General features: G+C 42.1%; 2 long non-coding RNA genes across 2 annotated transcripts; one reads left to right on the top strand and one right to left on the bottom strand.

Moving 5' to 3' along the window:
• Positions 1-977: 977 nt before the first annotated feature.
• Positions 978-3,407, top strand: LOC129060129 (uncharacterized). Its single transcript, XR_008526555.2, has 2 exons — positions 978-3,108; positions 3,208-3,407. It is a non-coding gene; the product is annotated as an uncharacterized LOC129060129 (long non-coding RNA).
• LOC129060128 (uncharacterized) lies at positions 1,859-18,631 on the bottom strand. Its single transcript, XR_008526554.2, has 2 exons — positions 18,327-18,631; positions 1,859-3,846 (listed from the first exon to the last, which is right to left on the bottom strand). It is a non-coding gene; the product is annotated as an uncharacterized LOC129060128 (long non-coding RNA).
• Between the last annotated feature and the right edge of the window lie 2,454 nt (positions 18,632-21,085).

A 21,085-nucleotide genomic window follows, 5' to 3' on the forward strand; every position in this document is an offset into this window, starting at 1 on the left:
GGGGGAATCTCAGCCAGGGAATCTGAAGGTGTGAGTGTGAGCTGAGCATTTTCTCTCTTTTTTCCTATAAGGTATGGAGTCAGGATGTTCTTTCTTTCCAATTCTGTCCAAGCCGAATGCAAGAGGGGAGGGTGGGAAGAGATAGCAAGAGAACATAACCATACAGTGTGGGAATGGCGTCAAGAAGAGACTGGTCCCTCACAATACACCGGAGAGCTTGCTCAACTACAGAATCCTTAGGCCCCTCTAGGGTCCTCCAGAGCAGGGGCACCATGGCAGAGTGCATGTGTGGGTCTAAGGCAGTGCCCCAGAGAGGGGGATGCATGGAATTAGGCATTGGTTCCTCAGTCTCACTTCAAGAATGCTGAAGAGGGAGGCTGGATCATGCAGACAGAGAGGGGGTGATGCAGGGGGCAGGGGGTGGCCTATTCTTATACCTTGTGGGGGTGAGGTTGTGGGGCATCTCTTGGTCAAGTGCAGACTGCAGAAGATGGCTGGTGTGGAGGCCTCTTGAGAGACCCTGTCGAAGAGGACCACCTGCCAGAAGGAGGGTCCCAGGCTGGAGGCTACAGCACCCTGCTGGGTAGAGGCAGCACTGGCGAGAGAGGAGTCTGTTGAGAGTGCATTTCCTGGACTGGAGATCAGGTGGGATAGACACCCTTGAAGGAGTCTCCAAAAATCCCAGAGGGGCCTCTGAAAGAGCCCCTATGTATGGCCACCTGACTGCCAAATCAGTGTGCCCCAACCACCAATGACATGACCTCTGGGCAAAACTCCGGGATAATGTGAATCGCTCGAGAGACTGAAATTTAGGTCTAAACTGGAGTGGAAATTTTATCATATGAAAACTGAAGGCACCTGTAATCCCAGCACTTTGGGAGGCCGAGGTTGGTGGATCACTTGAGGTCAGGAGTTCGAGACCAGCCTGGTCAATATGGTGAAACCCTGTCTCTGCTAAAAATACAAAATTAGCCAGGTATGGTGGCATATGCCTGTAATCCCAGCCACTTGGGAGGCTGAGGCAGGAGAATCCCTAGAACCCAGGAGGTGGAGGTTGCAGTGAGCTGAGATCGTGCCATTGCACGCCAACCTGGGCAACAAGAGTGAAACTCCATCAAAAAAAGAAAGAAAGAGAGAGAGAGAAAGAAAGAGAGAAAGAAAGAAAGAAAACTAAATAGAGTCCTAACGTTTAATGACTGGAAAGTAATGGCATCTGCCCCATCCAAGGACCAGGAGTGGGGATCCCACAGCTCATGTATGGGAGAAGCACAAAGCCTTTTCTGGATAGCGTGCCGGTCAGTGAGTCCAGCCTGCTCAACACCCAGTCACCTGCACCTGAGCGTGGGACATTCCCATTCCTCCGTGCCCATGAACAATCTCCAGACCCGCCTCAGAGTCCACGTCCTCTCGGGAGCCTGCCTTTGCCTTCCTCTTTGTCTCTTCTTTCCAACTCCTTGGCCTCAGCCATTGCTGCTGGTAGAAATAACATTGCCATTCCCTTCTTGAGGACTGTGTCTTCTGTGATTAGTGTCTAAGTTTTTCAAGGACTCTTGGCCTGGTGCATTTGTGTGTAACCACACGGAGAACATGGAGCTTGGACCATGGCTGATAACGCTTTTGGGAAGGAGGTCAAGGACAGGATTAGAAGGCAGTGACCCAGGGCCCAGGAACTAGATGGGGCTCACATCCATCAGATGCTGATGCTAACGGGAAGAGCCCTGGGTAGCAGGAGACCATGATCCATGCCTGCATGCTCAAGTCACCTCACCTGCTGGCCCCGGCTTTCATGGGCGCAGTTGTCTGGATTTTTCAGGAGCTGCTTTCTCAGACTGTTTGCAATCTGCTTTTTGACAGGATGGACACAAAACATATCGGAGACATGACATTCATTTTCTTCCAGGAGTTCAAGGTAATGTTATATTCTCTAGGGGAAGAAGGTACAGTAATGAATGTCTCTTTCTGTTTGTCATCAATTATTTTGAGTTGATTTGACACAGCTGACACCTTCGAGTTTCCACTGAGGCCGTTTAACAATAGGGAGCTCAAGGACCCTGGGCATTCCGGGAAGTGTATCAGCGTGTTTTCTGCTCTCTTTCTACACAGGTCAAAAGTCCTTTTGAGACTTTTCACTCCTTTCTTCTTCTTCTTTTTGTCTTTCTTTTTGAGAGGCTAGACAGATTTTTTAAAGCTTCCTCTAAACTATGCAATTGGGTACATGTTCAAAAGCGAGACCTTATTTCTTGTGAGAACTTTGTTGCCCTCCCTCTCTTGTCATCCGTCAGAAGCGCAGAGCTTTTTCAGAAGCTTTGACTGTGAAGGATCACAAATTTGTTTCTCAAAGGCCCCTCCACTGGCTCCTCCGGCCTCAGGAGTCCCGTTCCCCGTGTGCTTCTGTCCTTGCCCAGCAGACACCAGCCCCGCGCAGGCCAATCTGGCTCCGTTCCCCCTTTCATTCTTGTCCCTCTTTTCAATCTTTCTCTACTTTTTATGCAAAAAAATAAAGTGTACCAGGCCCGGCGTTGCCATGGCAGTCATGGGGCTGCGTGCGGGCCTTCAGTGGATTTGAGCTCTAAACTTGGAAAAAAGTCGTAATGCCCTCAAAGAAGCTGGAAGGAGAGAAAGAAAGAGGAGAAAAATAAAACAGGGAAACAGCCTGAGAGGGAGAGAACAGGAGAAAGCAGGGCAAAGCCCCGAAAATACATTCGAGGTGACATCACTGCCTTTCCCACAGAGGCCATTGACTTGGGAGGCCGCCCGGCCAGTGGCTGCCCTAAAGCCGGCTCTCCAGGGCCGCGGAGCCTTCGCTCCCTTCCTGAATGCCTTTTTTGTTGGGAAACAGTGGACTGTTTCTGAAGGCCTGCATAAATGACTGAGTAATTCACTGCAGTTGCCAGGAAGTCGGAGCCACTTGTGAGCTAACAATAGTGAACTTTATCTCCCGCCCCATGCTGGAAGTTCCAGCTGTAGGTCCCGAATTCTAATAAGGGCTTTGCTCATGCCTCTGAGGTTATGGTAATATTTTATCCATCTTTTTTCATGAAGACACAGTCGCTGCTGCTATTGACAACCGGAGGCCAGCACTGAGGATTGACGTGCAGGGGGCCAAGGGTGAGGGTGCCTGTGTTGGGGAAGATGGTGAATAAAATTCAGAGGAAGGAGGAAAGAAAGCGGTTTTCCTATGAGCTCGACATGTTTTCTGTTTCACAGGAGACGCTAAACTGACGTAGAGGAGAGAAGAGAAAGATTTCACTCTGACCCATAAGTGCCTGGAGCAGAAAGATGGCTTCGGACATTTCCCGTGTTTCAGACGCTGCTCCTCCTTCTCCTCCTCAGCAGACGAACCTGCAGCCGAGGCTGATCATGTGCTCAGAATTAGTGTGAGGCTGTGAGGTTGATCTTCACTCCCCTGTTTGTGGGCAAAGCCGATGTGTATTATTAAGGGATTCTGTATCCAGGTATCAGAGACCCCAATACCTTCTTTACGTGATAGTTCTTAGCTAAGGGAAAACTAAGAATTTGCTCACTTCCTGCCTTGTGGGTTCTAAGGACACACCCCAACACGTTCCTGTGAAGGGGGGCTGGGTCACTGACCCCCTGAGCAACCCTGGAAGGACAATTTCTAGGGCCTGGTTACAGAGATGACAGGTGGCTTAAGAACTCACTGTGTGCCACGTGCTTTCATGATTATTGTTTCAGTTAATCTGCATGACAGTCCCAAGAGATAGTCATATTTTCTCATTTTGGATGTGCCCGGCTAATGTTCATGGTGCCCTGTTGCCTCTGCAGCAGAGCGCCGCATCCTCAGTTACTCAAGTCCCCGTTCAGGTTTCTCATGACCTTGGCTTCCTGTTGAGGGAGAAGTAGAAAAAAATGAGTAAAAAGGGATTGGGGAATCTCGTGGGTGTGGAGGAGGATGGCGTGGGCCTGACTTCTCATCTCCCTGCACATCCTTCCCACGAAAATAAACCAGTGAAACCACCTGTGAGCCACACGTGCAGTTCACTAGATGACAGAGGACACCACAATCTGCAAGATTACTTCAACACAGAGAAAGAGACCAAATTTCAGCTGAGCCCCTGACACCACCACTGGGAGCTTCTGGGCAAGGTGTTGGCAAGGTTTATGTGACTTTGTGGAAAAAAAAAAAAAGGATGAGGGTGCCTTAGATGAGGCAAACACCATCTGGCCTCAAAAAGAAAAATCCATTCATGGATGCTGAAGGACTGGTGACGGATGGCTCAGGGCTTGGTAGTTCAGAGCAACAGCCACCTGGAAGGGACTTTGAACATGAGTCAGGCAGGAAGAGGCAGCCCCAGAGGTGGGCTCCTCTTGGAGAAGATGCGCAAAGAAGGAATGGAAACCACCAGGGACATGTCACGAAGGAGAAGGGAGGAACCGAGGGGGACCTACAGAGATGAGAGATGACAGCATAGCAGACACAGCAAACCACCTCTTTCCCTCCATCATCACTACCACCATCCACTAAGGAAACCAAACCAAAGAAGACAGATGTACCAAAAAGTGCACTCTCATGTTAGAAATCACACCCATGAAATGAACAGGAAGAGAAAATGCGGACCACATTCACAGGAAACTGTAATAAGAAAATAGAAAATGTGAATCAACAGACAGAAGCTGTGAAAAAAAAATCAAGCATGAAACAGAAGAAAATTGTCACAGAAGTATCAAAACTGAATTAAATAGACACAAAAAAGAATTTGAAGATAAGGAAATACTTTAGATCAAAAATTAAAAAATAAATATATAGGCAGGAAACAGAACAAAAAAATAAAACACGAGTTAAGGAAATGCAAGGACAGAAAAGAGAGTAAAATGTTAGAATCTTAAAGGAAATGAAGGCTAAATTACCAAAGATGACCAAAGAAGAACAGACTCAAATAAAAGCTTAATAAGGGTCATGGAAAAATTAAGAGATGCAATCAAGAGGATAACATAAAGATATAAAGAAGATCAATAAAAAGAGTGAAAGAAAATGGTTGAAATGTTGGAGAAGAAAGATGCAACATGTGTGCTGGTTACTTTTATGTTTCAACTTGGTGAGGCTGTAGAAACCAGTCACTTAAACACTAACCCAGGTTTTGCTGTGAAGGTGTTTTGTAGATGTAGGTTAACATCTGTAATCAGTTGACTTTAAAGTAAAGAAAATAACTCTGGATAAGGTGGTGAGCCTCACCTAATCGGTTGAGGAAGTAAGAGAAAAACCTGAAGTTTCCCAGAAAAGAATAAATTGTGCCTCAAGTTTGCAGCATCAGCTCTTGGTGAGCTCCTGCCTGTTGGTCTGCTTTGCACGTTTTTTTCAGGCCAGCGTCACAATCGTGCAATCTACTTCCTTCAAACAAATTTCCATGTATCCTATTGTTTTTCTTTTCTCTGGAGAACCCTAATACAATATGTGTATGAGTGTGTGTGTGTGTGTGTGTGTGTGTGTGTGTTTGTGTATGTGATTGAAATCTCTGAAGAAAAAAAAAACAATGTGGTAGAGCTAATATTTAAAATTATAATTCAAGAAATAAAAAAAAAACACTGTATTAAAAAATCTATGAGTTACATTTAAAGCAGCAATAATAGAAAATTTGTGCCCTAGCATCCATGTCAATAAAAATAAAAGAATGAGGAAAAAATGAGTTGCAATCCCAAGTAAAAAAAATAAAACAACAAAGAAAAACAAAAGATTTAATAATAATAATAGAGAAATGTGATAAAAACAGGAAAAGACTGCGTTAAATAACTTTTGAAATAATAATGAACAAAAAACTCTAAGTAATTTAATAAAAAAAGGGGGCAAAACTTTAAAAAATAAAATATAACAAGGAGTAAATGACTATCCACACAGGAAAAAAAAACCTTTTAAAATTTTAGACTACTTTTATGCCAATACATTTATAAAGACTGATGAAGTGGGTAATTTCTGCAGTCAAATGTTTTACCTCTGAGCTATACTGCAAGCTGTGAAGTGGGTAATTTATTAATAAAATATAGTTTACCAAAATTCACCTTAGTAAACTGAAAGCTTGATCAATTTCCATAGAAGACATAGAAAAATATATTAAGCACTGCTCTTTAATAAAACACCATACCAAACAGTTTCAGTGGGGAGTGCTTCGACACATTTAGAGACTCGCTGGCCCCACTACATAACTTGTTTTAAAATATAGAAAATGAAGAGGAACTTTCCAGTTCCTTTTATGAAGAATGGATGACATTGATAGCTGAGCTTAATAAAAACAGCACAACAAAGGAAGTTAGAGATCAATTTCACTATTAATACTGATTTAAAACTCCAAAATAATTCACCATGACCATGAGTAATTTTATATCAGAGTTCAAAAACAGTTCAATACTAGGAAATCTTATTAGTATATTTTACCACACAATTAAATCTAAGGAGAAAAATGATATAACTATCTCCAGATACGCAAAAAATAGCCTTTGACAAAATTTAACTTCATTTTTAATAGAATCTCTAGAAAAAAGTCAAAATGCAAATCTCTAATCTGACAAAATGTATTATTTTCATAAAAGATTAAGAAAGAAAGTAAGAAGTTATTAAGATTCTGAAATTAGGATTGAGATATGCACATATATATTCCTATATATACATATATTTTATATAATATTTTATATATATATCTATATCTCCCAATCCTAATTCCAGAATTATCCCAATTAGGAAACACTAGAAATATTCCAGTTAAGATTAGAAACAAGGCAAGGATTCCTACTATCATCATGTAACTAGATTACAGAATCGAAGGGAAAATAATGGGTGAAAATAAACTATCTTTTGCAAGTGACGTGATAGTATACCTGGAGAATCCCAGAGTATTAATGATAAGACAAACTTCAGTGAAAATATTAATCAATTAGCAGAATATAAAATTAACATGCAATAATCAATAGGCTTTATATATATAAACAACCAACTAAAAGATATAATAAATAATACAGTCACAATTGCAATAGTAATAAAGGATAAACTACATAGAAGTATAAAAGTATTACTTAAAACCTATCTCAGGAAAACCATAAAACACCCCAGAAAGCCCCAATAGGAGTGATGATGTTTCAGTATTATAAACATAGCAATTCTTCCCATGTTAATTTCCAAATATTATGCATTCTCAGTTACACACACACCCACACACTCACCAAGCTAAACAAGTTGATACTCAAGTTCACAAAAAAAAAACCTTGAAAAAGAAGAGGTAACATGTATTAAGATTATAAGGTGGAAGGAGTGTGAGAATTGAAAAATTACCTATCAGGTACCGTGGCTCATTACCTGGGTGCTGAAATAATCTGTACACTAAACATGCAATTTAACTCTGTAACACGCTTGTGCACATGCCCCCTGAGCCTAAAAGTTGGAAATTAAAAAGATACTCTAAACCTTCTATAATTAAAGCAGCATGGGCATATTTCCAAAAGGACGAGCAAATGGCGTGGAACAAATGGTGCGCATGAGTGTAATATGGAGGCACATATCCAATCACTGGGGCAAAAATGGACTTTCTGATAAATAAAATAAGTGATATCAGAGTAACTGGACAGTTATTGAGAAAAGATAAAATTAGGTTCGTTTCTATCCTTCATGTAAGAAAGGATTTCTAACAATTTTCAAAATCGGTGTCATAAATGAAAAGATTGATGTTTGCTTACATTAAAACAAACTATTTGCATGGAAAAAAGCACCATATACTAGGTCAAAAGGCAATTGACGAACTGGGAAAGAGCACAGATGAAGGGCTATGTACCTATTATATAAAGAACTTGGGTATATTGGGGAAAAGGGACAAAAAATCTTATAGAAAAGTGGAACAAGTCATTCATGAATAGAAAATCCACAGAATAGATACTAAAATGGCACTTCTATGTTAAAGAGGTTTAACTTCGCTCATAATAGGAGAAATGTGGATTAAAACTGTACAGAAGGGTCAGGCCAGGGGGCTCACGCGTGTAATCCCAGCACTTTGGGAGGCCGAGGCGAGTGGATCACGATGTCAGGAGATCGAGACCATCCTGGCTTACATGGCGAAACCCCGTCTCTACTAAAATACAAAAAAAAAAATTAGCCGGGCGTGGTGGTGGGCGTCTGTAGTCCCAGCTACCCGGGAGGCTGAGGCAGGAGAATGGCGTGAACCCGGGAGGCGGAGTTTGCGGTGAGCCGAGATCGCGCCACTGCACTCCAGCCTGGGCCACAGAGCAAGACTCCATCTCAAGAACCACCACCACCACCACCGCCAACAACAAAAACTGTACAGAAGGACCATTTCTCACCCATCCGTTGGGAGAAAATATGAAAGCTTGACAATTCACGCTGCTGACAAAACGGTCTGGCAACATGCGCTGCTAGCAGGAATTTAAAATGGTTGGTTCAAAAGTAATTGCGGGTTTTGCCTTTTAATGTAAAACAGTAATTGCAGTTTTGCCATTACCTTTTTTTTTTTTTTGAGACGGAGTCTCGCTCTGTCGCCCAGGCTGGAGTGCAGTGGCGCGATCTCGGCTCACTGCAAGCTCCACCTCCCGGGTTCACGCCATTCTCCTGCCTCAGCCTCCCGAGTAGCCGGGACTACAGGCGCCCGCCACCACGCCCGGCTATTGTCATTACGTTTAATGGCAAAAACCACAATTACTTTTGCATCGATCTAATACAATTCCTGTGGAGGGGAATTTGGCAATTCTAAAAACAACTACATATACATTTGTTCTTCAACCCAGAAATCACACTTCCAGAAATTTACTCTGAAAATGTATTTCAAATAATACAAAAAGGCGGCATATGATTATTCACTGCAGCCATATTCACATTATAAAATTTAGCAACTACCTAAATGTCTATACAGTACTCCCTTCTTATGGATGGTTTCATTGTCTGCATTTTCAGTTATCCATGGTCAATAGTGATCCAAAGATATTAAATGGAAAATTCCAGAAATAATCCTTAGGTTTTATTTGTGCTCCATTTTGAGTTGCTGATGAAATCGTGCACTCTCCTGCTTCGTCCTACCCGGCAGGTGAATCATCCCTTTGTCCAGCGTCTGCACACTGTTTAAGCTACCTGCTAGCCACTTAGTAGCCATCTCTGTTATCAGACCGACTGTCGTGGTGTCGCAGTGCTTGTGTTCTAGTAACCCCTATTTTACTTAATAACGGTCCCAAAGCACAAGAGTAGTGATGCTTGCCAATGCAGACTAGAATGAATCTTCTATCCAGGAAATTGTTAATTGTTGTAATTGTTCTGTTTTATAATTATTGTTAATCTCTCCTTGTGCTTAATTTATAAATTAAAGTTTGTCATAGGTATATGCATGTATAGGGAAAAACATAGTGTATATATAATTGGGTACTATCCACAGTTTCAGGCATCCACTGGGGGGTCTTGAAATGAATCCCCTGAGGATAAAGGGAGGTACTGTATATAAGAGATGGATTTTATAAACTATGCTATATCTACACAATGGAGTGATGTGAACTGGGAAAAAATGATAGACCTCTAAGAATGGAGAAGGGATGATTTCCTTTTGTTTTGTTAGTGAAAACACAAAGTGTAAGAAAGAAGAGGAGAAAATAAGTGACATCACTCTGATGATCTGTTTGAGCATTAAAATGTCATGGATAAGCCAGAGAACCATGAAGTTTGTTACCTATATTGAGAGGGACAAGTAGGGCTGAAGAGATACAGGAAGACTACCTTTTTGTGTAGTTGAGATTTGGAGGTGTGTTAATATTCTTCGTATTCAAAAAATTAAAATGGAAACAAGAATAATGAGGAAATAGAATTGAAATGGAAGCAAATTAGTGCAACTGCTTTTAAGACGAATAACACAATGGTTGGGGAGGAGATAGTCAAGTAACTTATGAATAGAATGTTGACTATATACCTAAACTCTTTTCAATAGTTTACTTTTTATGGTGGTATAGGCAAATCAATTCTAAAACTGTTTTAGATCTATTATAGTACATTGATTTCATCAATTTTACTGATGCTGATTCACTGTTGAATTGAAAGACTTGATTTGCTGATATGTTTTTAGAATCTTAGACTTTTAGAGATGAAGTTTCTTGTTCACTCTTTTCTAAAATGTTGGGAAGGATTATCTGTTCCTGAAAATTTACTAGTAACCAAAGCTTTATGTCTCCATCTACCTGGAATGTCATTGCAGTGTAAAAAAAAAGACAACCAAGTGTCTCTTTTCAGAATCACTTATGATCCTGAACAGTGGAGAAGTTTCAACCAAGACAAACACCTTCTTTACATTTGGTGCAGGGCTACAACTCTACAGCAGGACAAAAGACAGAATTAACATAACCATGCTTTAAGAGAAGTACTTTCAGGATAACTGCAAACTAATCAAGAAGTGATTCTTTAACAGTTAAATCAACTTCAGAAATCTAGGTGAATGAGGAACTATGAATATACAGCTCTCCACACTCCCTATTGAATTTCAGTGAAGATGGCCAATGTGTGAAACTAAAGAAGGGTTAAACTTTGAAATCCTTTCAGATTGAAGTAGTAACTGATTCATTTCTCTCTCATAAAAATAGAAAGACCAATGAATAATGACCACACCAAGGGGGAATCCTTTTTCTTTTTCCTTCATCAATTATCTTTCAGTGCCCACTCTAGCTCATCACATTTTGAGGCTTTTACTGGTGTGTGTGTGTGTGTGTGTGTGTGTGTGTGTGAAATGGCACATGGGTGTTCATGGCATGTGGTCAACAGCATAGAATGGACAGGTGGCTGATGCTCCAGCCACAGTATCGTCAGACCCAAGGTCAAATTCCACTCTATCCTTAGCGTTTTCTGCAGAATTTCTTTTTCCAAATTGGAGCACTTACATAACAGACAGATCCAAATAATTTTAAATTTGGAAATCCCAGCCATGCTTATACATTAACATACCTGATGCTTCATACAATGTATGCCCATGTCCATATTAGTACATATACCAAAATTTTTCAGAATATGCTGGCCTTTTGTTACTGCTAATTTTTCTTTTAAATTTGATGCAGATCATCACATTTGTCTTGGAGACTCCTTACACCAATATAAATGAACATGTTTATGTTCACTTATTTAACAGCAAGGGATAAAGGTCTTCAGAGTAGAATGGGAAAAAAAACATTAAAATTTACAAACTCTACCAAGAAGCACATCTTGCTTTGTGTCTCTTGTGGGAGGGATTATTAACAAGAAAATGCTCTTAAAAGTGGTTGGTTTTACCCACAAGGTAATATTATGCTAGCTTTTGTTGTTTTGCTGCTTTATCTATGTTTTTTTCTTCTTGGATAGTCTAGAGTTTTGCCTCCTATTATCAATTTTTTTTTCTCCATCTGCTTTCAAGATTTCATATCTTTTTAGTCTTCTTTCTTGTTTTTAAAGAGCTTGGCTGATTTTCTCTTTTGTTTATCCTTTCTGCCTTTGAATTCAGTCACAGAAACTGACTGAGCTTCTATGAGTTCTTAATAATAGCTATGCTAATCATAAAAAAAGTTTAGCATTGTCAGTTCTGCTTTCTTCCTCAGGAAAATCTTTCTCTACAATTACTGATACTATGAAGTTGCAAAAATAGCAGCCTTGGAATATATACATGTGTGCATTTGTGTGTGCATACACACACAATTTATATACATTTAATCTCTTGGTCTTGGCCTATTTCAGATGATAATGGACTTAGTACTAAAATGGCCAACAGATAGTCCTTGAAGAATAAAGAACAGAATTGAGGAAGAGACTCAGAGTGTCAGAAACTGGGAATTTGGTTGTTGGCAGTTGATGGAGGCAAGCTCTGTGAAGTGGGTTTATCGAATGGAAAAAGGATGAAATGAAGAATAGAGAAAAATCATACGTTATTCTGACTGACTTAAATTTACATGAATGTAGATTCAAAATATTTGTAATTTGTGATCATCCATAAGTTAGGATAAATTCAGAGCCTCAGCAGAGTTTCAGCACATGAGAAAATATGTTCTCATCTGTTCTGAAAGTGGTTTTGTCTGTGCCCAAGACCATGTGGAGACCGGAACTGAATCACTTGGCCATGGCCTCAGGGTGCAGGACCGTGTGACCTCATTGTGCATCGAGCTGGAATTCCTGACCTGTCGGGGTCTGATCTTAGTCATGTGTTCATCTATTTATCAAATAAGATTACTCAACAGACATCAATTCCATGCCTTTTATGTACCATGCACTTCCTGATTGCAAGCTTGGAAAAGGTGGCAGATCTTAGAGATAATTCAAAAAGTAGAAAAGACAGTGCTTGATAGTTTATTGGATGTGGGAGTGAAGGAGGGGGAAGGCTTGAGGATGACTCTGGCTCACCAGGAGATAAATAGGCGGGTGATGATGCCATGCAGGGAGATGGACACAGCAGAGTGGAGGACATCATGAGTTTGGTTTTCAGCCTGCCAAGTGTGAGATGCTGGTGGTATTTCTAATGGGGAATTCTCGTAGGTGTTTAGACATACTGAGCTGAAGCTCTGCATAGAAAAATAGCAGCCATGAGCAAATAAAGAGTAATTAAAGCCAAAAGTGTGTATACATCTCCAAAAGCAAGAAAAGAAAAGGTTCAGATGAAACCCTCCAGGAAAGCAAAAAAAAAAAAAAAAAAAAAAAAAAAAAAAAAAAAAAAAAGTTCTCCCTCCTCCCCAGAAAGAAATAAATAGATGGTGAAAGCAAATCCTGTTGATGAAGGTGAGAAAAAAGTAGGAGGACAACAAGGAGATCATGGTGTTCGGGAAAACCAGGGAAGAAGGCATCCAAAAAATAAAAGAGTGGGCAACAGTGCAGAATGTTCTACGGGGACCAAATAACTGGAGGCCTGGAAAGGATGACTTGAAGGCCTTGGCTGTCATTGGTGATCTTGTCACAAAGGCAGATCCTGAGGGTCGGGTTCAGAGAGGCAGGAAGTTGATAAACGGTAATAACTGGACCCAGAGAGCATAAATGACTCTTTTGAGAAGTGTTGCTTCTCAAAAGCAACACTTTTGAGAAGGGTAGCTGTATTAGTCTGTTCTCACGCTGCTAATAAAGACATACCCAAAACTGGGTAATTTATAAAGAAAAGAGGTTTAATTGACTCACAGTTCAGCCCGGCTGAGGAAGCCTCAGGAAACTTACGATCGTGGTGGAAAGGGAAGCAAACACATCCTTCTTCACACGGTGGCAGGGAGGAGAAGAATGAGTGCCCAGCAAAGGGGGAAGCCCCTTCTAAAACCATCAGCTCTTGTGAGAGCTGACTCACTATCATGAGAACAGGATGGGGAAACTGCCCCCATGGTTCAATTGTCTCCACCTGGTCCCTCCCATGATACATGGGAATTATGGGAACTACAATTCAAGATGAGATTTGTGTGGGGAAACAGCCAAACCATATCAGTAGCCAAGCAATATCATATTAATTAGAGGGGATTGTGGAATCCAGGGAGGCTGGAGTTTCTGTTGTTGCGGGTTTCTTTTTCTCACAGTTATGGAGGCTAGAACCGAAGAAATCAAGGTGTCAGCGGGGTTGTGAAGAAGGACTGGCTCCAGGCCCCTCTCTTTGGCTTGCAGATGACTGTCTTCAGGCTCACGTGGCATTCTCCAACTTTCTCCTTTTTTTTTTTTTTTTCTTGAGACGGAGTCTCACTCTGTCACCCAGGCTGGAATGCAGTGGTGTGATCTTGGCTCACTGCAAGCTCTGCCCCTTGGGTTCACGCCATTCTCCTGCCTCAGCCTCCCGAGTAGCTGGGACTGCAGGCGCCCACCACCACGCCCGGCTAATTTTTTGTATTTTTAGTAGAGTCGGGGTTTCACCATGTTAGTCAGGATGGCCTCGCTCTCCTGACCTCCTGATCTGCCCGCCTTGGCCTCCCAAAGTGCTGGGATTACAGGCGTGAGCCACCGCACCTGGCCTGTTGCTGCCATCTTGTTTTTTTGTTTTAGACTTTAGAAAGTGGGCTTAAATGCTTCTGCAGGATGGTCAGCTCCAGAAGCCATGTGTTTTATTCACCAACACATCCTCATCAACCTCAGTGCCTGGCACAGAGCTGGTGGTCAATGAATATTTGTTGTGTGTGTGGATATGCAAATGAGCACAAGCAAAGCAGGGCAGATGCATAGGGGAAAGGGGTCACTGATGAACGCTGTAGTGTGGTGGGTCCTGGTCTGCTCTACTCTGAGTTAGTCCATGCTAGTCAGTATGGAAACAGCCAGTTACGTTCTAGTCAAGGAGGCCCTGAGGGAATGTCTTCCAGCCCAGTATTCATTAGGCAGGCATTCATGAGGCTGATCTTCGAATAACCGACACTTACCGTTCACTCACTAACACAAATTCCTGCAAGTTGGATTTTAGCTTCCTTTAGAGATCTCTTGCTGTTTCATATCCTGCATAAACTTTTATTTTCTACTTTACTTGCATAATGTCCTATATCATTCTGCCCTACCTCTCTTTCTCTAATCAAACTGACATCTGGTCCCTTGTTCTCAATTACTTTACTGTAAAGAGAAAAGCCTCCGTGGGCGACACTCCAGGAGTCTAGAAACAGTGGTGAGTTCCTTTGACTCACTCTTGCCCCCTTCTGCTGGTTTCTCTGTACCTGCTATGGGCTGGCCTTGTGCTGTTGCATGGTATGGTTAGGCTCTGAGGCTTTTATAAGCACAGATTCTTCTAGAATTCAGCCTGTCACATATTTGCAGAGTCTCGTTGATAGAATTGTAGGAAGGGAAACTTGGAAGTTTAGGCATCTATTTCCTACGGGCTTCTAAGCTCAGCTTTGGACTCCACGCTGGGCCTGATGGTTCCCCACTTTCAACTCTAGGAATCTCTTTCTGGCAGACTTCCTCACAACTCCTGCACACTTCCTGCTCCCTCAACAGGAAGCACTGCAAATGAGCTGTCCTCGCGTTCTTTCCGAGCTTCTGCTTCCCTCTAGAATAAGGAAATGCTATTACGCATAGCAGTTGGAAATTGAACAAAAGGAAATGAGCCTAACCAAACCATAATTATCCATCACATACTCACACACACGCCACACACGGGGAGGTGGGACTGGGGGTTGCAAACGCACACAGATTTAATGACCATAAAATAGAACCAGGATTACTTGGACTAAAGTGAGTCCAACTTTTCCAGAAGACAGTATGATGTAAGAATATAGGCTGTGTGTGAGTCATGCTTTGATAATTCAGCTGAGTGACTTTGGACAAGTTATTTGAACTTTCTGAGTCTCAGATGCCTCATATATTTAATGGAGATACCATAATGCTCATTGAAGGGATTAAGTGAGCTAACTCCTCAAAAGCTTAGCTCAGTGGCTGGCACACCAGCAAAATGCTTATCATTCAGAATAGTAATTATTAATTGCCCTACTTTGTCTATAGGAAATGGTGATGCTTTAAGTTTATAGAAAATTTATCCTGAGAATATAAAAGTTCATGCTATTTGAAGCAACACTATAGAGAAGACCACGAAGAACAGAATCTGTGTCGAGTTATTGATCTATACATTATACTGGGGAGTGCAATGGATCGTATCGATAACTGTTTGATTCAACTCAACATATTTTCAGCGTCTTCAAGTATACCATTCTGATACAATTGAGGGCAAAGCTTTTCTCTTTCTCTAATTTATCCAAATATAAAAAACTCTGGGCTTTTTCCTTGCAACACAAACACTGGGGTTTTAAATTACATTTTTCAACTCTGATCTAGATATTTGGCACTGTGTAGACAGAGCCTGGAAACTCCTCAAAGGAGTGCAAAACAAGACAAACAGCTTAGCACGAGGATGGATGTTGTGTTTGTCTAGCGCCTGTGACAATGACACTAATCCAAAGTCCACACCCAAGGGAATGTGCATCAACACACTTGAAAATGTAGCTGCGAGCTGCATCGGTCCTATGTGGAGCTGCTGGGCCAGGGGACGTACTGTGAGCGAGCTCAGTATGACAGGAACGGCAGTCACAAACCCTTATCTTCAGCCGAGTTCACACCCTTGAGAACACCGCGAGCAAGGACAGCTGATGTGAAGCAAGAACGCTGACGTCACTGTTGAGTGCGGAGCACAAGATGTACATATAGAATAAAAATAACTACTTGCTGGCCTGTTTATTCATGTACCCAAAAGCCCTTCAGAATTAGTTGACATTTAATGCTAAATAACGGTAATAATGAATGGAAGTTCTGCCATCTTCCTGTCATTTTTGTTTTGTTCTCCCTCTTTCCCTCTCATTTCCACTTCCCCATTTTTAAAGCTCTGAACAACAGCCAGACATAAAAAGCCAAACTTGAGGCTCATCGGGGTGATCTGCATCAGTCATCCCCTACCCCTGGATTGTGTGAACGCAGAGGCCGACTCTCTGAGTGAGGCTTACAGGTGCTGCAAAACGCTGCATTCATAGGGACACTGAGTGTAACAAGAAAGCTGCCCATGGGAAAAAGGAACACAAAACAGAATGAGAGAGTGATCATTCTCAGAGTGACACTGGGGCCTCTGCAGGAAAGCTAGGCAACACAGTGCAGATGAAAGAAAGGAAGAAAAAACATTTTGGCCAGAGCAGATGCAAAATCATTAGAGTGAAAAGAACAGGCTCGCTCCTGACTCACTGGGGCAGATCTGGCCGCAGGGCAGCAGGCGGTGCTGGTCCAGATACTCTGGGGAGTCTGCGCGGTGTGCCCAGAGCCCCTGGGTGAACACGGGGCACGTTGCTGAGAAGCAGTATTTTGGGTCTCTCATTCATTCCCAGTTAATCTCTGAAGTTTTCTTCAGCAACAGAATTGATTTGTAATGCCATGTGCTCTATTGTCTCTCGGGGATAAATAATTAATTTCTACTAGGCTATACTGTGGCTTTAAAATAATTCGTGAAAATCTCAAGGGAAGTCATCAATTTAGAGAGGAAATCAAAATTGGGCAACTTGATTAACCTTATTTCAGGGAGTGTGGGATCATATGAACAAAGGGCATAATTTTTTGTAACTTTTGAAACTCTCTTTTTCTATATTCCTTCATTGCTATCTAAGCATGCTGCGTACATATTTTTATCTCTAATATACTTACATTTCTATGTGTATATTAATTTCACAGATTTGATTCATATGTTGATGTCTATTATTTACACATGTATACATTCATACTCTCTAACTCAGTTTGCTAGACCTAAAAAATAAGCCCAGTATGCTTTAACTAGAACATGAGATGGTCAACAAACAAGTCCTATATTCATTCCAATTCCTTCCTTCTCCTCTGGTCCCAGACCCCCTTCACCCCCAGCCTGGACCACTGCAATGGCCTCCTACGGGCTCCTGCTCAGTCCACGTGCCCCCTGCTCCCTGGTCTCCACACAGAGCTACAGTGGTGTTTAAAAAAATGTCACAAATCATGATATTCCCTTACTTTAAACCTCCAATGAAAGGAAACCTATGGATCAAAAGAGACTTATGCCAAATACCCACTAGTTGTAATATATGAAATTTATTAAGATCCTGATTCAAACAGAGATAAAAATTATACACACATCAACCTTTAAACACTGACACAATATTGGATCATGTTAATTTGTTTTTCTCAAAATATTCTTCAATGTTCCCGCGTGATACATGCAGAATTATTTATCGGTGAAATGAAACCATATTTGGAGTTTTCATTAAAATCTGGGTGGGCTGGGGAGGACTGGGTGGGATGTGGATGAAAGAGGAGGTTCAGGAGTGGTTGACTGTGGGAGCCTGGCAATGCCCCTTGGTTACTTGTGGTACCATTCGCTATACCTTTGAGTACGTTTGAGACTGTGGGAGCCTGGCAATATCTCTTGGTTACTTGTGGTTATTCGCTATACCTTTGAGTACGTTTAGCATCTATTGTGTTTTTAAAACCAGAAATATATGACTAAATAGAGCCCTCCGCAGACTTACAACTGAACTTTGGCTCATCCCAGGCCTGCGTACTGGACTCTCTCCTCCACCTGCAGGCCCCCCTCCTCCACCTGCAGGCTCCTCTCCTCCACCTGCAGGCCCCCCTCCTCCACCTGCAGGCCCCCTCCTCCACCTGCAGGACCCTCTCCTCCACCTGCAGGCTCCCCTCCTCCTCCTGCAGGTCCCTTTCCTCTACCTGCAGGCTCCCCTCCTCCACCTGCAGGCTCCCCTCCTCCACCTGCAGGCTCCCCTCCTCCACCTGCAGGCTCCCCTCCTCCACCTGCAGGCTCCCCTCCTCCACCTGCAGGCTTCCCTCCTCCACCTGCAGGCTCCCCTCCTCCACCTGCAGGCTCCCCTCCTCCACCTGCAGGCTCCCCTCCTCCACCTGCAGGCTCTCCTGTGTCCCAGGTCACTACCTTGGTTTCCTTGGGTTCCTCCAGCACTTGCTGCACATCCTGGCCGGGAGTCTCAGTATCTGCTCTTCCCTCAGCTGGGTCCTTCACATCACTGGGGCCTCAAGTCAAAGGCCATCTCCCAAGATGTTTTCCCTGGGAAGTCACCAGGTTTTGTCTCTAGCTGCCCTGCTTTGTCCCCTTCCTAGGCATTGTTTTTTTTTCTGGTTTATGACAGCCTTCCTGCAGAGGACAATGGCTCCTGGGCAGCTGCGACCTGCCCTGAATTTCCATTCCTTTACCCCAGAATCTATTACAAAATACAGCCTGGTGCATTCAATAAATATTTGTTGAATGAATAAATAAATGTTGTAATCCCCAGTGACAAAGCAAAATCCATTATTATGTGTGTTAAATCTTTCCTTTTCTATGTTTTCAGAATTAGATTGATAGGAACATAAAGGGTTGATTGTTTTCTTATTCTCCTTCTCTCTCCCTCTGTCTCTGAAAATTACAATGGGAGAAAAAAATAAGAGGAAACTAAATGTGCACTGTTTCTTCTAAGAACAGACTCCAATTAGTGGCAATACTGTGAAAAGTAGGCAAATGGAGAAAAATTCTTTCCTCCCCCTAAACAGTCTTCCACTTTTCCCACTTTTCTCTTTCCTTGATTCTCTGTGTAAGGAGCTGGTATAACCATGATTCAGAAAACTCCAACCCAGCTGCATATGAACTAATCATTTGTTAGGAAGTAGACCTTAAATAATGAAAATAGACTTTTCCCCTTCCAACTTCAAAAGTACTTCACTGTTTTTCTCTTCTTCTTCCAACTCCATAATCCTCTGCTCCAGCCATGGCCCCTCCCCCTCCTCCCCAGGTGGTCTCTTTGTATTAATGCAGGGTCATAGCGAAGCAGTTGCTTCTGATGTTCTACCAAATTCCATTAAAAATGAAACATATACGTTACTCCGATTTTATGTCTTGTCAGTCAGAAGCATGGGACACATTTTGCCAAAGGGGAAAGAGCCATGGAAGCCAGGGGGTTAAACTCATTTTTAATTTGCCCACAGATGGATGCACCCAGCTTTTCCTTTATCTGAGAAGCCTACATCCATAGGACTGCAATAACAAATATCCAGGAAGCTGCATTCACTGTGAAATTTAACAAAGGGAATTAGCCACAGTATGTGAACAGTAACTTTAAATAGCAGAAGCGACAAAGAGAACTGTGGCTGATAAATGAAAACTAGTAATTACAATATTAGTACCCTTTCCACATTAAGTTTCTAAGCCACATTAAAAGGTTGCTCACAATTCCGCTTTTCCTTTCTCTCATCAAAATAGAGCAAAATAAAATATAATAGAGAGAAATTGCCAGCGTAAAATATTCTTACACATAATGCAATTTCTAACTGTAACAATTAATTTTAAAATATTTTTTAAAAACTTAAAAATATTTTTATAAAGATTATTTTACCAGGCCAGCCCCAAGGGAAGAAGCGGAACAAACCTCATTTTTCTCAGCCTTCATCCAGGAGGAATGGACTGTAGCCTTTCTCTTTAATATTTAATCTAAACTTTATTAATTTTTTTTTAAAATAAAAAGATTCTGTGTCTAATTTATGCTCACCTCCAGGACTGCTCTAAAGCATGGCTCATGTGATGTAAGGCCTACATAAAAGGCTGTATTATCTGGAGCTTTCTTTATTATCATTTTAGTTTAGCCATATTTTTCTTCCTTAGCTTTAAAAAGCATTGATCTGAAACAAGCCCTCGCACTGAAACTGTCTACACTGCAAGAATGCTATGGAAAGGAAAGCAGAAAAATAGCAGGGCTTCTATTCTCTGAAGACCCATCACCAGGAGCCGCAGGCTACCATCATTCCACTTCCCACCATTCAGTTGATGAGAAAGTAAAAAGGGTGCCCCAAGAATGGTTTTCCATATCAACAGCCTTCAGAATGAGATGCACTGGGCCTCTCTCATCTAGTCCTCTGTAGTTGATTCTTCTCACCTGATGAACTGTTTTCACTCTTGGGTAAACATTTTAAGAAGGCCAAGAATAGTCACATGGGTATCCTAGCATAATAAGTGAAATGAAAATCAATAGGAAGCTGCAGATGCTAATTCCTAGAAAATTAATCACTTAAGGGACACATGGTGGACCTTTAATCCTTTGAAGGCCTGTCAAGGAGATGAAGTAGACTTATTCTGTGTAATTCTAGAAGGATAGAACTAAGATCAACAGGTGGAAGTTGCATGATGAAATATTATAACCCAACATAAGAATTTTCTCACAATTAGACTCGTTTAAAAAATAAATTGATTTCCTTGCAAAGTAGGCAACTCCTGATCCCTGGCAGGGCCCCAGAGTCATGGACTGATGCCACTGTCTGGTGTACTACTGACTACTGAAAAGTTTGGTGCCTTACCACGTGGCAGAGATTGCTATTTGTCCACGGAAATTCAGCCTTTCCCAACCACAGAAAACACTTCTCCCTAAGAAATGGCTGCTGAGCTGGGGACCCCACTTCTCAGCCTTGTTTCCATACACTTGGGGTCTTGTGAGACGTTCTCACCATGAGAATGTGAGCAGAAGCCATATTGTCATATCTGAGCCATAGTTGTTAGGGAGCCGGTGGCCATCTTCACCCTCTCCTCCTCCATCTGCGGTTTGGATGCTGAGGACTTGGAGTCACAGGAAGGAAGGAGGCTCAGGCCTTGAAAGCTGCCCACAGACCAAGAACATGTGCACTAGATGGATATATAAGCCAGAGTTAAGC

Source organism: Pongo abelii, chromosome 5 (genome assembly GCF_028885655.2).
Source record: "Pongo abelii isolate AG06213 chromosome 5, NHGRI_mPonAbe1-v2.0_pri, whole genome shotgun sequence".
Taxonomy (NCBI): Eukaryota; Metazoa; Chordata; class Mammalia; order Primates; family Hominidae; genus Pongo; species Pongo abelii.